Source organism: Sapajus apella, unplaced genomic scaffold (assembly GCF_009761245.1).
Source record: "Sapajus apella isolate SASKATOON/1434 unplaced genomic scaffold, GSC_monkey_1.0 scaffold41, whole genome shotgun sequence".
Taxonomy (NCBI): Eukaryota; Metazoa; Chordata; class Mammalia; order Primates; family Cebidae; genus Sapajus; species Sapajus apella.
The window spans coordinates 16,066,207-16,086,886 of NW_022436981.1; the positions used below are offsets into that span (position 1 = coordinate 16,066,207).

Genomic DNA, 20,680 nt, shown 5'->3' on the forward strand with positions numbered 1-20,680 from the left:
GGCAGAGCCCAACACAGCCCGGAAGCTGCAGGCACTGTCTCATTAGATGTCCTTGCTGGGCAGGGCATTTCTGAAAAAAGGCAGCAGCCTATCAGGGATTTATAAACAAAGCCCCCACCTTCCTAGGACAGAACACCTAGGAAAAGGGACTGTGGTGGGTACAGCTTCAGCAGACCTAAACGTCCCTGCCTGGCAGCTCTGAAGAGAGCAGAAGATTTTCCAACACAGTGTTTGAGTGCTGATAACGGACAGACTGCCTCAAGTCACTCCCTGACCCCTGTGTATCCTGACTGGAAGACAGCTTCCAGTAGGGGCTGACAGACACCGCAAGGAGAGCTCTGACTGGCATCTGGAAGATAGTCCTGTGGGATGAAGCCAGCAGAGGAAGGAACAGGCAGCAATATTTGTTGTTTTGCAGACTCCACCAGTGATAACCAGGCAAGCAGGGTCTGTAGCAGACCTCCATCAAACTCCAGTAGACCCGAAGCAGAGCAGCCTATTAGAAGGAAAACTAACAGAAAGAAATAGTTTCAACATAAACAAAAAGGATGAACACTCAGAGACCTAATCCAAAGGTCACTGACCTCAAAGACCAAGGGAGATAAATCCACGAAGATGGTAAGAAACCAGCACAAAAAGGCCGGAAACTCCAAAAATCAGAACACCTCTTCTTCTTTAAGCGATCACAGCTCCTCACCAGCAAGAGAACAAAACTGGGTGGAGAATGAGTTTGATGAACTAACAGAAGCAGGCTTCAGCAGGTGGATAAAACAAACTCCTCCAAGCTAAAGGAGCATGTTCTAACCCAATGCAAGGAAGCTAAGAACCTTGAAAAAAAGTTAGATGAATTGTTAACTAGAATAACCAGTTTAGAGAAGAACATAAATGACCTGATGGAGCTTAAAAACACAGCGAGAGAACTTTGTGAAGTATATACAAGTTTTAATACCTGAATCAATCAAGAGGAAGAAAGGATATCAGAAATTGAAGATCAACTCAATGAAATAAAGAAGACAAGATTAGAGACAAAAAAGTGAAAAGAAATGAAACAGACTCCAAGAAATATGGGATTATGTTAAAAGACCAAATCTGTGTTTGATTGGTATACTTGAAAGTGAAGGGGAGAATGAAACCAAGTTAGAAACACTCTTCAGGATTTTATCCAGGAGAACTTCCACCACCTAGCAAGGCAGGGCAACATTCAAATTAAGGAAGTACAAAGAACACCACAAAGACACGACTTGAGCAACCCCAAGATACATAATCGTCAGATTCACCAAGGTTGAGATGAAGGAAAAAATGCTAAAGGGCAGCCAGAGAGAAAGGTCAGGATACCCGCAAAGGGAAGGCCATCAGACTCACAGCGGATCTCTCTGCAGAAACCCTATAAGCCAAGAGAGAGTGGGAGCCAATATTCAACACGCTTAAAGAAAAGAATTTTCAACCCAGAAATTCATATGCAGCCAAACTAAGCTTCATAAGCAAAGGAGAAATAGAATTCTTTACAGACAAGCAAGTGTTGAGAGATTTTGTCACCATAGGCCTGTCTTACAAGAGCTCCTGAAAGAAGCACCAAACATGGAAAGGAAAAACTGGTTCAGCTACTACAAAAACATACCAAACTGTAAATACCATCAATGCTAGGAAGAAACTGCATGAACTAATGGGCAAAATAATGCCAGCTAGCATGATAATGGCAGGATCAAATTCACACATAACAATATTAACCTTAAATGTAAATGGGCTAAATGCCCCAATTAAAAGACACAGACTGGCAAATGGATAAAGAGTCAAGACCCATCCGCATGCTGTATTTAAGAGACCCATCTCACATGCAAAGACACATATAGTCTCAAAGTAAAGGGATGGAGGAAGATTTACCAAGCAAATGGAAAGCAAAAAAAAGCAGGGGTTGCAATCCTAGTCTCTGATAAAACAGACTTTAAGCAATAAAAGATCAAAAGAGACAAGAAAAGGCATTACATAATGATAAAGGGATCAATGCAACAAGAAGGGCTAACTTTCCTAAATATATATGCACCCAATGCAAGAGCATGCAGATTCGTAGAGCAAGTTCTTGGAGAATTACAAAAAGACTTATACTTCCACACAATAATAGTGGGAGACTTTAACCCTACTGTCAATATTAGATCAACAAAACAGAAAACTAACAAGGATAAACAGGACTTAAATTCATGTCTAGACCAAGCAGACCTAATAGACATCTACAGAACCCTCCACCCCAAATCCACAGAATATACATTCCTCTCAGCACCACACTGCACTTATTCTAAAACTGACCACATAATGGGAAGTAAAACACTCCTCAGCAAATGCAAAGGATGGAAATCATACCAAGCCGTCTCTCAGACCACAGTGTAATCAAATTAGAACACACTGTTAAGAGACACACTCAAAGCTGCACAACTACATGGACACTGAACAGCCTGCTCCTGAATGACAACTGAATAAACAACGAAATGAAGGCAGAAATAAAGATGTTCTTTGAAATCAATGACAACGAAGACACAATGTACCAGAATGTCTGGGACATATTTAAAGCAGTGTATGGAGGGAAATTTATAACACTAAATGCCCAAAGGAGAAAGCAGGAGAGATCGAAAATTGACACCCTAATGTCACAATTAAAAGTACTAGAGAAGAAGAACAAACAAATTCTAAAACCAGCAGAAGATGAGAAATAACTAACTTTGGAACAGGACTAAAGGAGATAGAGACACAAAAAAAATCAGTGAATCCAAAAGCTGGTTTTTTGAAAAGATCGCCAAAATAGATAGAACACTAGCCAGACTAATAAAGAAGAAAAGAGAGAAGAATCAAATAGATTCAATAAAAAAATGATAAAGGCAATATCACCTCCAATCCCATAGAAATACAAACTACCATCAGAGAATACCATAAAGATCTTTATGCAAATAAAACAGAAAATCTAGAAGAAATGGATAAATTCCTGGACATTTAAACCCTTCTAAGACTAAACAAGGAAGAAGTTGAATCCCTGCACAGACCAATAACAAGGTCTGAAAATGAAGCAGCAATTAATAGCCTACGAACCAAAAATGTCCAGGACCAGATGGTTTCACAGCTGAATTCTACCAAAGGTACAAAGAGGAACTGGTACCATTCCTTCTGAAACTATGCCAAACAATAGAAAAAGAGGGGACCCTCCCTAACTCATTTTATGAGGCCAACGTCATTCTGATACTAAAACCTGACAGAGACATAACTAAAAATGAACATTTCAGGCCAATATCCCTGATGAACATCAATGTGAAAATCCTGAATAAAACAGTGGCAAACCGAATCCAACAGCACATCCAGAGCTTATCCATTATGATCAAGTCAACTTCATTCCTGGGATGCAAGGCTGTTGATCTTCAACCATCTGATCTTCAACAAATTTGACAAAAACAAGCAATGGGAAAATGATTCCCTATTTAATAAAAGGTATTGAGAAAACTGGTTAGCCATATGCAGAAAGCTGGAACTGGATTCCTTTCTTACACCTTATACAAAAATTAACTCAAGATGGATTAAAGATTTAAATGTAAGACCTAAAACCATGCAAACTCTAGAAGAAAACCTAGGCAATACCATTCAGGACATAGGCATGAGCAAAGATTTCATGCCTCAAACACCAAAAGCAATGACAACAAAAGCCAAAATAGGCAAATGGGATCTAAATAAACTAAAGAGCTTCTGCAAAGCAAAAGATACGATCATCAGAGTGAAAGGCAACCTACGGAATGGGAGAGAATTTTTGCAATCTACCAATCTGTCAAAGGGCTTATATTCAGAATCTACAAAGAACTTAAGTAAATTTACAAAAAACAAACCAACAAAAACCCATCAAAAAGTGGGGGAAGGATATAAACAGACACTTCTCAAAAGAAGACATTTATGCAGCTAGCAAATATATGAAAAAAAAAAACCTCATCATCAATAGTCATTATAGAATTGCAAATCAAAATCACATTGAGATACCATCTCACGCCAGTTAGAATGGCTATCATTTAAAAATCTGGAGACAACAGATGCTGGAGAGGATGTGGAGAAATAGGAACACTTTACACCATTGGTGGGAGTGTAAATTGATTCAGTCATTGTGGAAGACAGTGTGGGGATTCCTCAAGGATCTAGAACTAGAAATACCATTTGACCCAGCAATCCCGTTAACTGGGTATATACCCAAAGAAATATAAATCATTCTCTTATAAAGATACATATACATGTATGTGTATTGCAGCACTGTTCACAATAGCAAAGACTTGGAATCAACACAAATGCCCATCAATGATAGACTAGATAAAGAAAATGTAGCACATATACACTGTGGACTACAATGCAGCTTAAAAAAGGATTATTTAATGTCCTTTGCAGCGACATGGATGAAGTTGGAAACCATCATTCTCAGCAAACTAGCACAAGAACAGAAAACCAAACATGCACGTTCTCACTCATAAGTTGGAGTTGAACAATGAGGATACTTGGACACAGGGAGGGGAACATCACACACCAGGGCCTGTTGGGGGTGGGGAGCTAGGGGAAGGATAACATTAGGAGGAATACCTAATATAGATGATGGGGTGATAGATGCAGTCAACCACCATAGCACACGTATACCTATATGACAAAAGTGCATGTTCTGCACATGTACCCCCAAACTTAAAGTACAATAAAAGATATAGAAATTCACAATAAGTTTTTCTATTTGGGTAGATAATAACAACTGTGATTACCTAATGGGGTGCGAATGTGTTTGTTACTACTCCACTGAGAGTTTTTTTCTTCTCCTTTTAATAATCACAATTAAGATAGAAATTATAAGGTACATGACGCTTAAATTGTGGTTAACTCTCGGTAAAAATTACGGAATCATTACTGATCAAATAAATAAAAGCAAAATGAAAAGAATGAGTAAAATAAAGACTTTGTGACCAGGCTTGGTGGCTCACACCTGTAATCCCAGCACTTTGGGAGGCCAAGGTAGGCAGACCACCTGAGGTTGGGAGTTTGAATCCTGCCTGGCCAACATAAAGAAACCCCATCTCTACGAAGAAAAAAAAAATTAGCTTGTTGTATTGGTGTGTGCCTGAAATCCTAGCTACTCAGGAGGCTGAGGCAGGAGAATCACTTGAACGAGAGGCGGATGTTGCAGTGAGCCGAAATCACACCATTGCACTCCAGCCTGATGACTAGAGCAAAACTCTGTCTTACCAAAAAAAAAAAAAAACAAAAAGACTTTGTGTACTTTATATAATTTTTAAATCTCATAAGTAAAATAATGTGATGAGATTTATTACTCAAGTAAATTACACTAACAAAACTAACACAGATTTGTCACAGCAGCATGTGCAAATAAGCTAGTAATTATACACTCTAGTTATCAATCACCTTGAATGATTTAATTTTGTTTCTCTTTGTGGTCATTAATTTTAAACAGAAGTCATCCATCTCCATTATTCCCTACTTCTGGAAAAATCTTCAGGTTTTTGTGCCTGGTGCTGGCGGATCTCTTTCCCTGGAATAAACTTCCACCCCACTCTACCAATTCATAACTTCTTTTCAGTCTAGAGGCTTACAAATCTCTCTTTATTTTGTTCAAAAGTTCGAATAGAAAATACCTACGTGTGCAATCTTTGACATTAATCTTGACTAACACATTTAAGCCCATTTAATTTAAAGACTAACATAATTATTCTTAAGGAACTTTAAAAAAAGTATTTATTTATTTTCATGTGGTTTAACCTTTATGTCATGCTATTATTTACATATGAAGCTTTCTAAATTTAACTTCCATTTCTTGTATTTAATTATATTTTTGTTCTGCAGTGTGAAATAGTTTCTCCGTTTGATACTTGGATACTCTGATTAGTTCCTATAGATTCTAAAGCTAATTTTAATATTCCAAAGCTAATTTTATTATAAAATAATTACATGCAAATTATTTACAAATAGTAAAAACAAGCTTATGTCCCCAAAACAGTAGTTCCTTGTCTTGTTCTCCTTTAACCTTCAGCACTCTTTCAGTATTTTCATCTATTATAATTTATTTTTGTGTTATTAAGTAATATAGCTAAGTTATTGTTGTTTGATTTATAAATGTTGTCATTTTCTATTGGCTGGCCATTCAGGTTGTTACATTTACTTCTATTATTTCCCTTTATATTTATCTTTCCAACACAGCTTCATCATAATTTTTATTAGTAAATATATTATTAATATACAATTAGTATTCTCTTAAGACATAAATTAATATAATTCTGTTTTTATTCTCATACACCTTTTCCTTTCTCCCAAAGTTAATAATCATTCATTCATCTTATTTTCTTGGTTTTCCAAATATTTAGAAATGTCTTTATCATTTTGTCCCAATGGTCATATTAAACTAGCAGTAATATTTCTAAGATTCAGAGACATCAGCTCATCCATAATGTTTTTGTGTGTAACATGGAGACTATCTCTTGAAGAACTGTGTCATTGTGCTTTGGTTCACATTGATGAATTTCTAGGCCTGAAGACCAAGGTGATTTCCTAAGGCCTCTTTCACCATTATTGGTAGTGAATTCCCTTTGGCCAGATTCCATCTTTTCCTTGCTGTAATTTTTTGCTGAAACATCTCTTTCAATAACCTCTATTAAGAGATACAAAAAAAATTTTGATTCTCTCTTGCTTACCTTTATACTGCCCACTACTCACTGCAGCTTTTCTATTTTTTGGGTGATAAATTTTAATTATACAAAAGTTGGAATAAGAGGTCAATGGAAACTCAACTACCCTTCACCTAGATTCAACAATTACTGACATGTTGTCTGATTTGTGTTATACATACATCTTTTAAGAAACCATTTGCAAATTAGTACCAGAAACATGATATTTTATCCCTACATACTTCAGCTTCTATCTCTTGAGTGTAGGGACATTCTTCTACATAAATATATTATTACTTCTTAAAAATCACAAGAATTTCACAATAAAGTCCCTAGTCAAATTTCTACAATTGTCCCAAGCACTTATGAATGTTGCAGCTATTTTAATCTTGCATAGCTTTTTAAAAATCATAATTCAATAAAGAATTTTGAATTGCATTCAATGATTATATCTGTTTAGTGTTTTTAGAGCTAGTATAGTTCTCCAATCTTTTATTGCTTCCCTTAACTTTTTCAAGTAGTTCAAACCAACTGTTTTGTTTACCATGCCACATTCTGAATTTTTCTGATTATTCTCATAATTATATTCAGACTTAATGCTTTTGAAAGAATATAACATGTGATATTGTATTGGACATTTATGTGACTGGGAAATTTTAAGTTGTTGTCTCTTACTTAATTGGTTGGGTAGAGAATTCAAGACTGAAAAAATGACTTTCAATCAGAATTTTGAGAGCTTTGGTCTAATGTTTACCATTCCATGTTAAAGTTGAGAATTCCTGTTACTTACATGTGACCTAGATCTGTTTTGTCTCTTTTTTATTTCTTCTGGATGCTTTTACAATTTTTATCTCTGGTGTTCTGAAATTTCAGAATGCAATCCCTTTGTGTGTGTGTGTTTCTTTTCATTCATTGTGTTGGGTACTCAATGAGCTCTTTCAATCTAGAGGCTCATATTCTTCAGATGTAGAAAATGTTGTTTCTCCATTTCTTTCTTTAAGAACCCTTACTAGTGAGTTTGAGTCTTCTGGGTTGACACAGTAAATTTACTTTTTTGTGCTATATGATATCACTTATTCTTTTCACTTTATTTAATGGGAGAATTCTGTAGGTTTATCTTCTAACTCTTCTATGAAATATTTAATTTCAGTTACAGACACACACACACTAACAGCTGTTAGGATGTGGAGTGGATGTTTTGTGTTCTCGGGTATAGTTTAAGCATCCTATTCTTAGCCCAAGTTCTCATCTCCTTTGTCATGGGAGAATTGTTAATATAATAATTGGAACTTCCTTGAGCTGCTAGAGTCAGGACAGTCCAGCACTCTGTCTTGAGAATCCACCTGGTCAGTAATGAGGACATCCACAGGTGCTCCAAGTGATGCAAACTTCTTTTTAGGAACTGGACTTTTGACCCTTCACCAAGATTATATAAATATGGCTTCACTCACCTTCATTTCTTTTTCAGGACTCAAGATCTCTAGCTTCCAACAGGAGGCAAGGAAGTTTTAATTTGTTTGTTTTGCTACACTTTATTTTTGTGTTTCTGTTTCTGAGCAGGGAGGTACAAGACCCAGGAATATAAGTAGGTACTTGTCTTCAGGGTTCCCGGACTCCTGAAATCCCTGTTTCCCCCATTTCCTTAAGGCCATTTTACATGCTATCATCTTTAGAAATCTTAACCTCTTTCTACCAACCATATATCAACCCTTAGTCCTCTGAATTCCAAAAGCCTGTTGTTTTCTCTCATTGTTCTTAAAATACCTAAACATATACTGTTTTTTCTGCAATTTTTTCTCTCTATTTAGAATTTAAGCTTCTGAAAAGCAAGGATTATATTATAGTATATAACTTTTTTGATGTATTGTAACACTTAGCATAGTGTATCCCATAGAGTAGTCATTTGATAAATAATATTGAATTGTTAAATTAGCCAAAGAAGACCATTCTTACCTACTGTAGAAATGGATTAACACAAATTAATCAACACTAAAAGATAAATGTTTCAAATGATAAATATATAGAGCTATTGTCTCTACTTATGAAGAATATCTTTACAATTTGGTCTAGGAAGATTATTTCATTTTACTCCCTCACTTATTCTTTTACTTCTTTAAGTGTCATACAGAAAATCCACAGAGTAGATGGAAATCTTTCCTGTTAACCTAAAATTTCATAAAGCATATAGTGCAATGATCCTCACATAGCTGTACTTTCTGTAAAAGAGACAGTAAATGAGGATATTTTTCTAATCCTTGATGTATCTTTAAAACCATCTTTTGATTAAGAAATATGTATACTCATAAATATTTGTAAATATATGTATATATGTAAATGTTTGTAAATGAATATTACTAAAAAACAGTAAACTATCATTAGACCACAGTCACAAAATGAAAAACATCACAATGTTTAAGATTCCAACATTTGCATTCTAAATGTTAAAAACAAACCTTAAGTTATTCATTGGTATATCCTTTTGCATAAATCAGATCGTTTTCCTAATGCTAGCACTAAGGAAGTAGCAGGTGGATTCCTCAACAAGCAGGAAGAAAGCAAGAGTGTTCTAACATCCAGGGCAGGGAGAGACAACAGCAGAGCCATAAAAGGCATGGAGTTCCACTTTATTCTGTATGTATTCAAATCCTGAATCCTAGTAAGATTCACAGATGTGGAAACTCATAAGGCTTAGGGAAGAGTAAAGGTAGAACATGAAATGTTTTGCATAATACAGTTTTTATTAAGACCAAGAAAGTTCTAGAAAAAAAGAGAAACACAGTTCTAGGAAACCATATTTATGTGGTTTTCTTAAGACAAGTAAAAATATGCATTGTATTGATGATGGCCTAAGATAAATCACTAAAATAGACATGCTCCCTAAAAAGCCATTCAGCATCTGCATGAGATTAAAGTTGAATATGAATACTTAACTAAGAAATCAAAACATAAAAGATCAAAAATTCTGAAAATGATACTTTTTCCATGTTTGCTTTATTGTTTTTACTGTTTGAATAAATTACCATATAATTAAGTCCTGGCTTATTAGTATATTTCTAACTAGAAAAATGCAACTTTATAGTACTTATCCGAGTCTCAAAGTAGAATTTGCTCAAGTGCAAAGAGCACACTTGATGTCTTCAGTAAAAGAAAACCTTCTAAATATACTAACAATTTTACTTTCACTTTCTTCTAGCAATGGACAGATGATTTGGTATCTCCCACAAAAAAGAAAATACTCAAGGAGTTATGATTCATTCCTCTCTGGAACATGGTCATAAAAAGTATCTCTTCTAAGATTTCTTTCCATCTGTGAAGTTATAAATTTTTTAGTTTTCTATTCTTTGAGTCAAACAAAACAAGTCCTTATAGGATCCTTACAAAACACAATCTTGGATACTTTCTGAGTCTTTGCTAAGTTCTCTACAATATACTTAAGGTACAGTGTGCAGTATGGGTCTAAAACGAAAGCCTGAGCTATAATGAAAGAAGGCAATTTCTTTGTAGCTTGCTATGAATTATAGATCACTTTATGCATTAGAGTATTGGGCAAAGCAGCCTACAGGACAAATACATATTACTATAAACACATAGCTTTACGAAACTAGCCCTTTTCAAATCAACTCTGGAAAATGCATTTTTTTTTGTCTTTGTCTACAAATTTCTCAAATTAATGAGGTCATCGACTTAAACACTTATTGTTGAACTATGATTTCTATACCAGTTTTGGGTTGTCAAATCTAATACTGGCTCTGCACATGGGATTAAAATAATAGTAATTCACCAGATGTTATATTAATCGCTGAATTACATATTATCCAGGTGTTAAACATAAGGGAATACTAAGACATACATCCTATCTTTGAGAAGTTCTTATCCAGTGGGATTCTGGTAAATGTTTAATAATTGCCTCTCTAAAAAAATTGCATGTACGTGTGTATACACATATACATACAAATCATTAAATCTTTTACTGATATAAAGCACATGATTTACAAATAAAATATAGAATTTGTTATAAATTCTATAAACACACAACTTCAGTGTGACTTGCAAAATTTTTTGCAAAATCCACTGTAAGTTTTTATGCTTGTATTGCCACAATAGAATTCCAATATATCACAGCACAGATAAATGCTTATTATGTTATTCAGCAATGATGTCAATGTTATTGATAAATGTGCATGGTTCTGACATGACTGTTAGTTGACATTTTTATTTATGTTGACCAGTAAAACGAAAGTGAAATCTCAGATATGTATGTCAGAATTTTACTTGTTTCTTAGTGATAGGAGCAACTTCTGAATTAGACAACAGTTTTGACATACTGGAAGAATATTTCCTCCATTTCAGGTTCCATTTATAATATAAAGGTTATACGCATAACACACTTTTAAATAAATAAAATGTTTGGAATTAGATAGTGGTTTTGACATACTAGAAGATTATTTACTCGATTTTGTGTTCCATTTACAATGTAAAAGCTATCAGCATAACAAACTTTTAAATAAAATCTGCATTATTAACATTTTCTCTATAGCTTTTTAATGTCTAGATAATGAATAAAACAAAAAGTAAAGTACTGGCTTTTAGCATTTGCCAAAAGCTATTCACGAAATGTTCTGTATTAAAAACAAAAACAAAAACACTCTTACCACAGGTGATTTTAAACTATCACCATGCTACCATTGAAAACAGATTTGGGAAGAGGTGAACCTTAACACACCGCTATATGTTATTTCCACCAAACAGATACTCCAGACATAACTAACTGAAAGGGCACAGATTCTAATACAATAGATACTGATGAGTCTATAAATGTTTATTTTCAATACAATCTATTAAATTTTAAATTTATGTAATTCAATTTTTTAATAATGGCTGTGCTTAACAATCAATTTACAAATTCCCCAAAGTTTTACAAGAAATCTTGTGAGACAGTATGAATAACCTCTAGTACATCACTGCTCTTGGTTACTAAAGAATATCAACAAATGTATATGCAATTGAAATGTCAAAGAAAGCCCTCGAGGAGTATGTAACAGGTACTATGGAAGCACACTGGAGGAATGCCTAAAGAGGTCTGAGGATTTCAAGAGGAATTTCTCAGAAAATTTGTTATTTGAGATTGGTATTTCATGATAAGTAAGTGTTTTTCAGGTGGACAAGCAGGTAAATTGAGAGCATTCCATTTCCAGGTGCACCTAGTGTGAATGCATGGCATGATGAAAATAAATTGTGTTTTGTGAGCTGGATCTAACTAAAGCACAAAATGTCCAAGAAACAGTAGGGAGTTGGGCTAAAGAGCAGAAGGAGTCGGGTCTGAAGTCTTTCCTATAACATGGTAAAGGATTTATCTATGTCCAGTAAGCCACGAAGCCATTGAAGAGTTCCAGGTGGTAGAATGACAAAATTTAAATAAACGTCTATTTTAGTTGACTCAAAAATAAAAATTACCAGGGCTTTTTAGAGTAGGCAACATTTTCCTACTTTTTTCTTGAACATGTTATCATAGTTACTGTAAAGTCCCTGAATAACTCTAACATCCGAAATACCCATGAGTATTTTTTCTCTTAATTTTTATTGATTTGTTATTGTTTTTAACATGTCTTAGGGTTTTTCACTGACTCTTGATATTGTGTAAGGTAATTTCTGAAAGGTTTGGCAGATGGTATTTTCTTTCAAAAAGCATTAAGTGTTTACTTGGCAGGTCATTAGGATAGCAACAGGTAACCTTGATGTCATTTAGAGGTGGTTTCAGACACCTGGATATATAGGTTTGAAGCTTAGACAGTTTGAGCTAGATATATGGCTCTGGTAGCCATCAACATATACATGGTAACCATAGTTGCCACCATTGTGCACAGTGTCCTCTGAGAGGAGAAACTTAATCTACTCAAAGCTCTATGTGAACACAATGTTCCAAGCACTATATCCCCTCTAGGAGATAAGGGCACAAGGTCACCTGTAGTAAATATATCTTATACAGAAAGACCCCACTTTATATATAAAAAAAAAAAAAGTCAGTCTTGAATTTACCCAAAAGACACCATTTATTGAAAGGCCTTATTAAATCTCCATGCCAATGTTTTTTGTTTTAACAGAGACCTGTGAAAATTTCTGGCTCTACTCTTATGTGCATTACTGCCCCATAGATACAGAATCAAAAAGTTCCAAAAAAAAAAAAAAAAAAGGAAATGTAAACAGAATGTATGTTAAATTACCTCTAGATAGAGCTTTTCTAGTCAGCATTAGTTTATGGAGGCTAAGGTTTTTGAAGATTGCTAGTAATTCAGAAAAGGGAATCATCACACAAAAATAGTTTAGAAACATCTCACCGCATATTTTAGAAAATAAAAATGTTTTGAAAATATTATATCACTGACAGTTCACCTAATTTAAAAAAATAATTTCAACTTTGATTTTAGATTCGGGGGTACATATGCAGGTTTGTTACATGAATATACTGCATCATGCTGAGGTTTGAGGTATTCATAGTCCTATCACCCAGGTAGTGAGTATAGGACTCAGTAGGTAGTTTTTCTTTACCTATTTAAAAAGTCAAGTAGGACCGCAGGAAATCGCCATTTTTGTAAGTCAAAAATTGTCAAATGTTGGCAATTTCTTAAGGTTCAACCTAATGCTCATATTAGAAACTGTGAAATTGACACGTTTTTGTCAACTAAAGAGAACAAAAGTGTCTTGTGATACCAGTAAGTTATTATGGCTTCTAGAAGAAAATCATTTAGAAATTTAATGATATGAAATGTCATCCTGACTATGTTATATACTCATATTTTCTGTGAAGACTCTGAAAAATTAACAGGTCTTTGTGACAGATTTAGGATCTGTTCATTATTTTCACTTTGGATTTTATTTTCTATAAAAGGTCAGAGGTAGTAAAATAAAATATATAAAGGGAAATAATGTGGAATATTCTTATACAATTGAGAGAAAAATAAAGTGAAGTAAGCAATAATAATCAAGAACCATAAAAGATTCTATAATTAAGTAATTTAATTATAGAGGGTCAAGATCATAAATTGTCACCGAAAACTAAAATGCTAGGCACAAAAGCAATTTGCAAATGCTGCCCTTTAATATTATTGAATGTAATTAACAGGTCAGATAGGAACTTAACATTTAACTTTGTTTATGAAGTGTGGCTAATTCTTAAAAACACGCCCCAGTCTTAGCTTATTTAAACCATAAAATGTGTAGCATGTCTACTTCATATATGATTTCTTGTTACTACAAAAACATATGGTAATGAATAAAAATTTAAAACATAAAATATTACTAAAACACAAACTAAATGTACAATGCCAATGTTTTGATAGTTAATATTTCTATAGGATGGAAATTATTCATTCTTATATATCCTCTTGACCATAGGTTACTTATACTTTTCCGTGTCTTTTTTTCTTAAAAGTGTTTACATTCTATCTCTGATATTGTTACATTCTATCTCTGATATTATATAGATGAGTTTTGTATAAAATAGGAAATATTTTAATGGTATCTTTCATCTCTTTTTTACCACTGAAAGAATGACTCGGTTGCTGGCTTGGGAGAATATGGCAATGGTTCCTTCCCCGTATGTAGCTTTTGTTTCTGACTCAACATGGGAAGTCATTACGTGTTCAAAAAAAATCCTACAAAAGCATAAAGGTCCATATCATCAATGAGGTCATTACACCTAACGGTTTAGCGCTACAATTAGGCAATATACTTAAACCTTTGAAGTTTTCTATAGAAATCAGTAAATCAGTCTTTAATAAAAGGAAGTTACTCTGCAACTCCCTTTCCTATGTAGATCGCAGCTGCTAAACAATTTTCCCATATATATGTACACTCAATATGAAGGCTGGAAATTGCGTATTTCTGAAATCTAGATTCTTTGGAAATTTAAGGCTCTCAAGAAACTACAAGATATCCTCTGACAGCCATGCATATATAACCCAGTATTCTACATTAACAAATTAATCTCTGGGGAGGCTAATGCTAACTTTTCAATCAGCCCCACAAAATCAAATAAGAAACCTCAAGAGACACATGTGGAAGTTGTATATTTTTAAAAATAAAATAAATAGTATCCCATTCAAGGGAACACCATTCATAATCATATATAACAAGCATACATTGGGAGACGCGTAAGTGCCAGTAGGCAAAGCACTTATATACACGGCTATTTTGTTAAAAACCAAAATCAAGCCTATATGACATGTTCTGTATCTTTACACCTACTTAACAGATTAGGAAAATGAGAAATATTTCATGAGACCAGAGCCCACTAGGAAGTGTCTTGGCTACAATGTAAACTCAGTTCTCTGGCACTGTCTAGTATTGAATCTCTAGTTGCCTTACTAAAGGCCCAATATCGTTAATGGCAAAATATAATTCTCATTTTAAATCATTTCAGTAAGTTTACAGTGGTAGCACAAATTCAATTTGAGATTTTACTTGTTGAAACATGTACTGAAGAAAAATGAAAAAAACATTTGGGGTTAGTAATTTTGTATTATATTCATAAAAATCAGTGTTTTATCTTTAAATTGATATGCAATTTTATGAGAATATAAAAAGTGAAGAACTATGCATATCTGGGATTTTAGTGTACTTTAAGTTAACAAGCTAGTTTGTTATTTGTCATGGATGCTGACAGAAAACATAACTCTTGGGTCAGAAACAAGGGACTTTATTACTTCCAATAACGTAAAAGTCAGAGCTTCATATTGGCTTACCCTACATCCCACGGAGCAATGCAAGTGGGTCCAGGTTAGATGCCTGTACACTCAGTGGGTTGTATTGCAAGGTAGGAACAGCGAGCTCATGGAATATTTAAAGTAAGTGGAAGCAAACCTGCTCTTACTTTGAGGATGGATGCTAATCTGTTCCTTACATTGCTAGCTACAAGAACAGTCTTCATAAATCACCCAGGTAAAGAGCAATTAGGAACTTGTATGCCTGGCATAACCAGCCAGAAAGTGCAAGGATGCTCAGAGTCAATAGCAAATTGTGTTTCCTACCAAGAGATGAGCAAAACATATGAAATCTGGGAGTCCTTCAAAAGTGATTTGAAGGACAGATGGGTGTACCGTATCCTTATTTATTTGATATTTGAAGGCTAGGTAAGCAGATGACAATATGTCCTTTACTTTTATCTCTTCAGCAGAATTTACTGTTTTATCCTTTTTATTCTGTATTCCTTTTTCTTCTAGAGTTCTATATCATGCTTTACTCAAGGGGAGTACCAGACAGTAATCCTTTCTTACTAGGAGAAACAAACATGGTCAGTTGTGAGATACTATCTCCTAAAAAACATAGCTACTTTAGTAAGATTACCCAGTTCCTACAGAATGTTAACATTTTCTACCATAAGTTTCAAACCTGTTTCCCTTTTTTTTGGAAAGAATTACTAAAAATTGATTTCCATAGTTTCACAAGTTTCAAAGCTCATCTAACCATGTTTAGTGATGAACACTATTTAATGTGTTTTAGGTTTCCAAGCAGGTGACTCGTAATCATAAACAGCTGCACTAATTTCCTGTTAAAAAAGGAAGCGATATAATAAACAAAAAGTACACTGTAAACTCTAGATTAAAAAATAATAAAACTTGGTGCCTGGTGCGGACAAACTAAAATTTGGCTATTAGGGATTGCTTCTAGGCTATGCTTAAAATGAGATATCCTGAAACATTTTAGTTTTTTTTTCTCCAGTATGACATGAAAGGATGTTGACTTTGTAATTTTTGAAAATATTCAGTTGTCAGTAGGTTTCCCTCTACTCCCGTCTTTATAAATTCCTTTTAACACCTTAGAAATTAGAAAGCAAGTTGTTCAACCCAGTTAATGAATAGAACTATGACTAATGAAACTCGACTTTAGAGTAATGAAGTGCTAGTTTCCTAATGGATCTATTTGAAATGTGTTAATACTTTATGTACTTCATATGAAGGCATCCTTACTGCTTCAGAAGAGAGCCCAAAGCAAATGCTTTAAAGTCAGTGGCATAAGTCTCTAACGCCTTCTAATGCTCTCACCAGAAAGAGACAGATAAAATTGTTAATACTGTCATGACTAAGAACAGGATTAAGTTTTAGAAGACAACTCATGTTTTTCCCTTCTAAGTACCAAAAGGTTAAAGAGGAATACAAGGGCAGAGGCATATCTCACCATATTTCTAATCAAAGAAATCTAATAGACGGGCCATACAAGAGAGTTGTGATTGTTGTTTCTAAAAGGGTTTTTATTGCCATTTATCTATATAGTGACTTGAGGTGGCTGCTGTGTGATTTTTATTTTATTTATTTTATTTTACTTGTTCACACATTTAAGTGGGGTTAAAAATACTTGATAATTGTTTTCTGCTTAACTAGATTGTCCTTAAGGGCAAAGAGTGCATGTCTTTTATTCCTTTAGAAATTGCCCCATTTCCATTGTCCCACCAGTCCCTTAGACTTAGACTAAATGTTTTGCTTTTTTTTCAAAGAGATTTTTTAAATCTTTAAAATAATTTTAAAAATAATTTTTATTTTACTTTAAGTTCCGGGATACATGTGCAGAATGTGAAGGTTTGCTACATAGGTATACATGTGCTATGGTGGTTTTCTGTTCCAATCAACCAGAAGGAGACAGATAAAATTGTTAATGCTGTTAAGACTAAGAGCAGGATCAAGTTTTATAAACATGTTTAGGTTTTAAGCCCCACATGCATTAAGTATTTGTCCTAATGCTGTCTCTCCCCTTGCTTCCACCCCTGACAGGTCCCAGTATATGATGCTCTTCTCCCCGTGTCCATGTGTTCTCATTGCTCAACTCTCACTTATGAGTGAGAACTCGAGGCATTTGCTTTTCTGTTCCTATGTTAGTTTGCTGAGGATGATGGCTTTCAGCTTTATCTATGTCCCTGCAAAGGACATAAACTCATTCTTTTTTATGGGTACATAGTATTCCCTGGTGTATCTGTGCCACATTTTTTTTGAAACAGAGTTTCCCTTTTGTAGTCGGGCCAGAGTGCAATGCAGAGTCTCACCTCACTGCAACCTCTGTCTCCCAGGTTCCTGTCTCAGCTTCCCGAGTAGCTGGGATTATAGGAACATGTCATCACACCAGCTAATTTTTGTATTTTTAGTAGAGACAGGGTTTCACTATGTTGGCCAGGCTGGTCTCGAACTCCTAACCTCAGGTTATCCACCCTCAGCTTCCTAAAGTGCTGGGATTACAGGAATGAGCCATTGGGCCCAGCTGCCACATTTTCTTTATCCAATCTATCATTGATGGGTATTTGGGTTGGTTCCATGTTTTTGCTGTTGTAATAGTACTGTGATAAACATACATGTGCATGTGTCTTTAGAGTAGAATTCATATTCCTTTGGGTATATACCCAGTAACAGGATTGCTGGGTCAAATAGTATTTCCGAATGATATTTCTCAAATGATAATACTCAAAAGGGATTCAAGACTTAAATCTAAAACCCCAAACCATAAAAACCCTAGACAAAAACCTAGGCAATACCATTCAGGACATAGGCATGGGCAAAGACTTCATAACTGAAACACCAAAAGCAATAGCATGAAAGCCAAAATAGACCAATGGGATCTAATTAAACTAAAGAGCTTCTGCATAACAAAAGAAACTAGCTTCTGAGTGAACTGGCAACCTACAGAATAGGAGAAAATTTTTGCAATCTACCCATCTGACAAAGGTTTAATATCCAGAATCTACAAGAAACTTAAACAAATGTACAAGAAAAAACAACCCCATCAAAAAGTGGGCAAATGATATGAACAGACATCTCTCAGAAGAATTTATGTGATCAACAAACATACGAAGAAAAGCTCATCATTTCTATGTGTTTTATGTTGCTATTTTAGGACATAAGAAACCAAAGCTTAAAATGTTGGCATCATCATGGCTGACGTCATTCGATTTATCTAATTCAACCTGTGTTAGGCAGAGAATGAATTAGAAAAACAAAAACAAAAACAACATAAGAAATCAACATCCCATAATGATTCCTGCCACACTTCTTGGTGAAATGTGGTTGCTGAAAAAGAATTTTATGGCTTTAAATAACAGCATGATTATATGATGTACCTATTTAATATTTTCAAATTTTTGCCCCGAAATACTTCAGTTCTGATCTTTAGTAATATTTTTGTCAATTAGAAGGAATTTAAGAACCTATCACTTACATTGATAAATATAAAGCAATTTTTACACATTATTTCACACAACCATCACTTTCTAATAAATTATGCATGACAAATACATATCACAATGAAGTAATTAATGTTGTTTAAGCCAGTTAAGTAATTTTCATTTTCATGGTGGCTATTTTTCTATTATATGGTACCAAACGTAACAAAAATGCCTTTGTTATCCTGAGAGGAAGGCATTTCTAATTGTTTTGAGATTCTTATGATTAAAAGTATATTAACAATGCCCTAGTAGTCATCTTTAACCTGTAGTACATAAGAGTGAAAAGCATGAATTACCTTCTAAAATTTAATCCTGTTCTTAGTCATGACAGAATTACCAATTTTATTTTCCCAGAATGTTGTTTTCTATTCTAGCAGTGCTGATTAACAGATAAAATGTAAATGTTCAGGTTAACTAAGTTATTAATAATAAAGTATTCGGATACTATTTGAATAGGGTGGGGCCTCACGGCTATCTTAGGTTTAGTTCTGATCTTCAATATTTGATTTTTTAAACTGCTCTCTCCTGCTCTGGTAAGGGTATTTATTTATTTGTTCATTTATTTTTGATACCTCAAGTTTTGCTTAGGGCAGTGACTTAGGGTTACCGTGGAAACCAGAAGTCCTGGAGGCCTACCATGCGAGCAGGAAGAGGCCCTCCCTCAATACTGCAAACTGACCAGCTCTATATTAAGTTCCACATGAGGTGTCTTTGAATAATGCTATCGGAAAAGGTTTCAAATATGTTGGTGTACAACATTCTGCTGTATTAAGCATTTTTCTATATTCTATTGTAATTACCAAATGTAAGCTATATGAGCTAAAAATATCAGTTTGCCTTATAGAAACCAAAATTTCCATGAAAGGACAATTCAAACTGCTATATTATTCTATTAACTATTTATTGTCTGGGTAGTGGTTCATTTCTTTTCAAATTTAGCATCGCGTTGGTTTATAATGTTAAAACTCCTGTTATGTATCACACTTGGCGACTTTATATGTGAGTACAGTGCTGTCCGATAGCTCTTTCTGTGCTAATGCAAAGTTTCTATGCCCTGTGCTATCCAATATGATATTCACCAGTCAGTGTGGCTAATGGGCACTCAAATGTAGCTAGTGTGACCAAGGAACTGAATTTTAAATTTTGTTTAATTTTCAATTTAAGTAGCCACATGTGGCTACTGGCATCCTTGTTGGACAGAGAATAATTAGTAAATAGATGGCTATGAAAATAGCTGACCAGAAATTTTTTAAATATCTGTTTGCTTCTTCAGTTCAAACTTAGCTGTAGAAGCATAAAAAGCCAAAGAACTTAGAATGATAAATGTTAGTGTGATAGCAAAACTATACTTTTTGAATCTACTCTTCATTTCTCATTCATTTTTTCCTATCTCACTGTTTAAATTACCTTTGATTTTCTCTTTTGTGATTTTACGTGATTCAGCTTTTCAACAGATGAGATGAACTAGTAGATTAGATAGTACTTTCTATATGATCTATTTCTTTGGTAACACTCAACAATAAAATGAAGAACATATTAATGACAGCATAATCTCTAAGAGTTCTAGGGAACGTTTCAGTATACAAACACTGAACAATATCAAAGCAATGAGCATGGGGATCATGAAAAACACTTCTTGACTCTGCACGTATCTTTTTATAAATATTTGGAAGAATTAACAACAGGGAAAAAATTAGACCCATATGTCCAAGTCTTTGATGATTAAAAGACTGTTATTTTAAAAGAAGACTCTTAGGTTGTCAGTCTATCTTTGTTATTGTTTTATTATAAACTATTAGAATGGCGT

The 20,680-nt window shown here is 34.3% G+C and overlaps 1 protein-coding gene across 3 annotated transcripts in view; it reads right to left on the reverse strand.

Annotated features, from left to right (window-relative positions):
* The window catches only part of KHDRBS2 (KH RNA binding domain containing, signal transduction associated 2), a 633,038-nt gene that overhangs the window by 55,349 nt on the left and 557,009 nt on the right, over window positions 1–20,680 (reverse strand). The gene's annotated exons all lie outside the window — the stretch shown is intronic.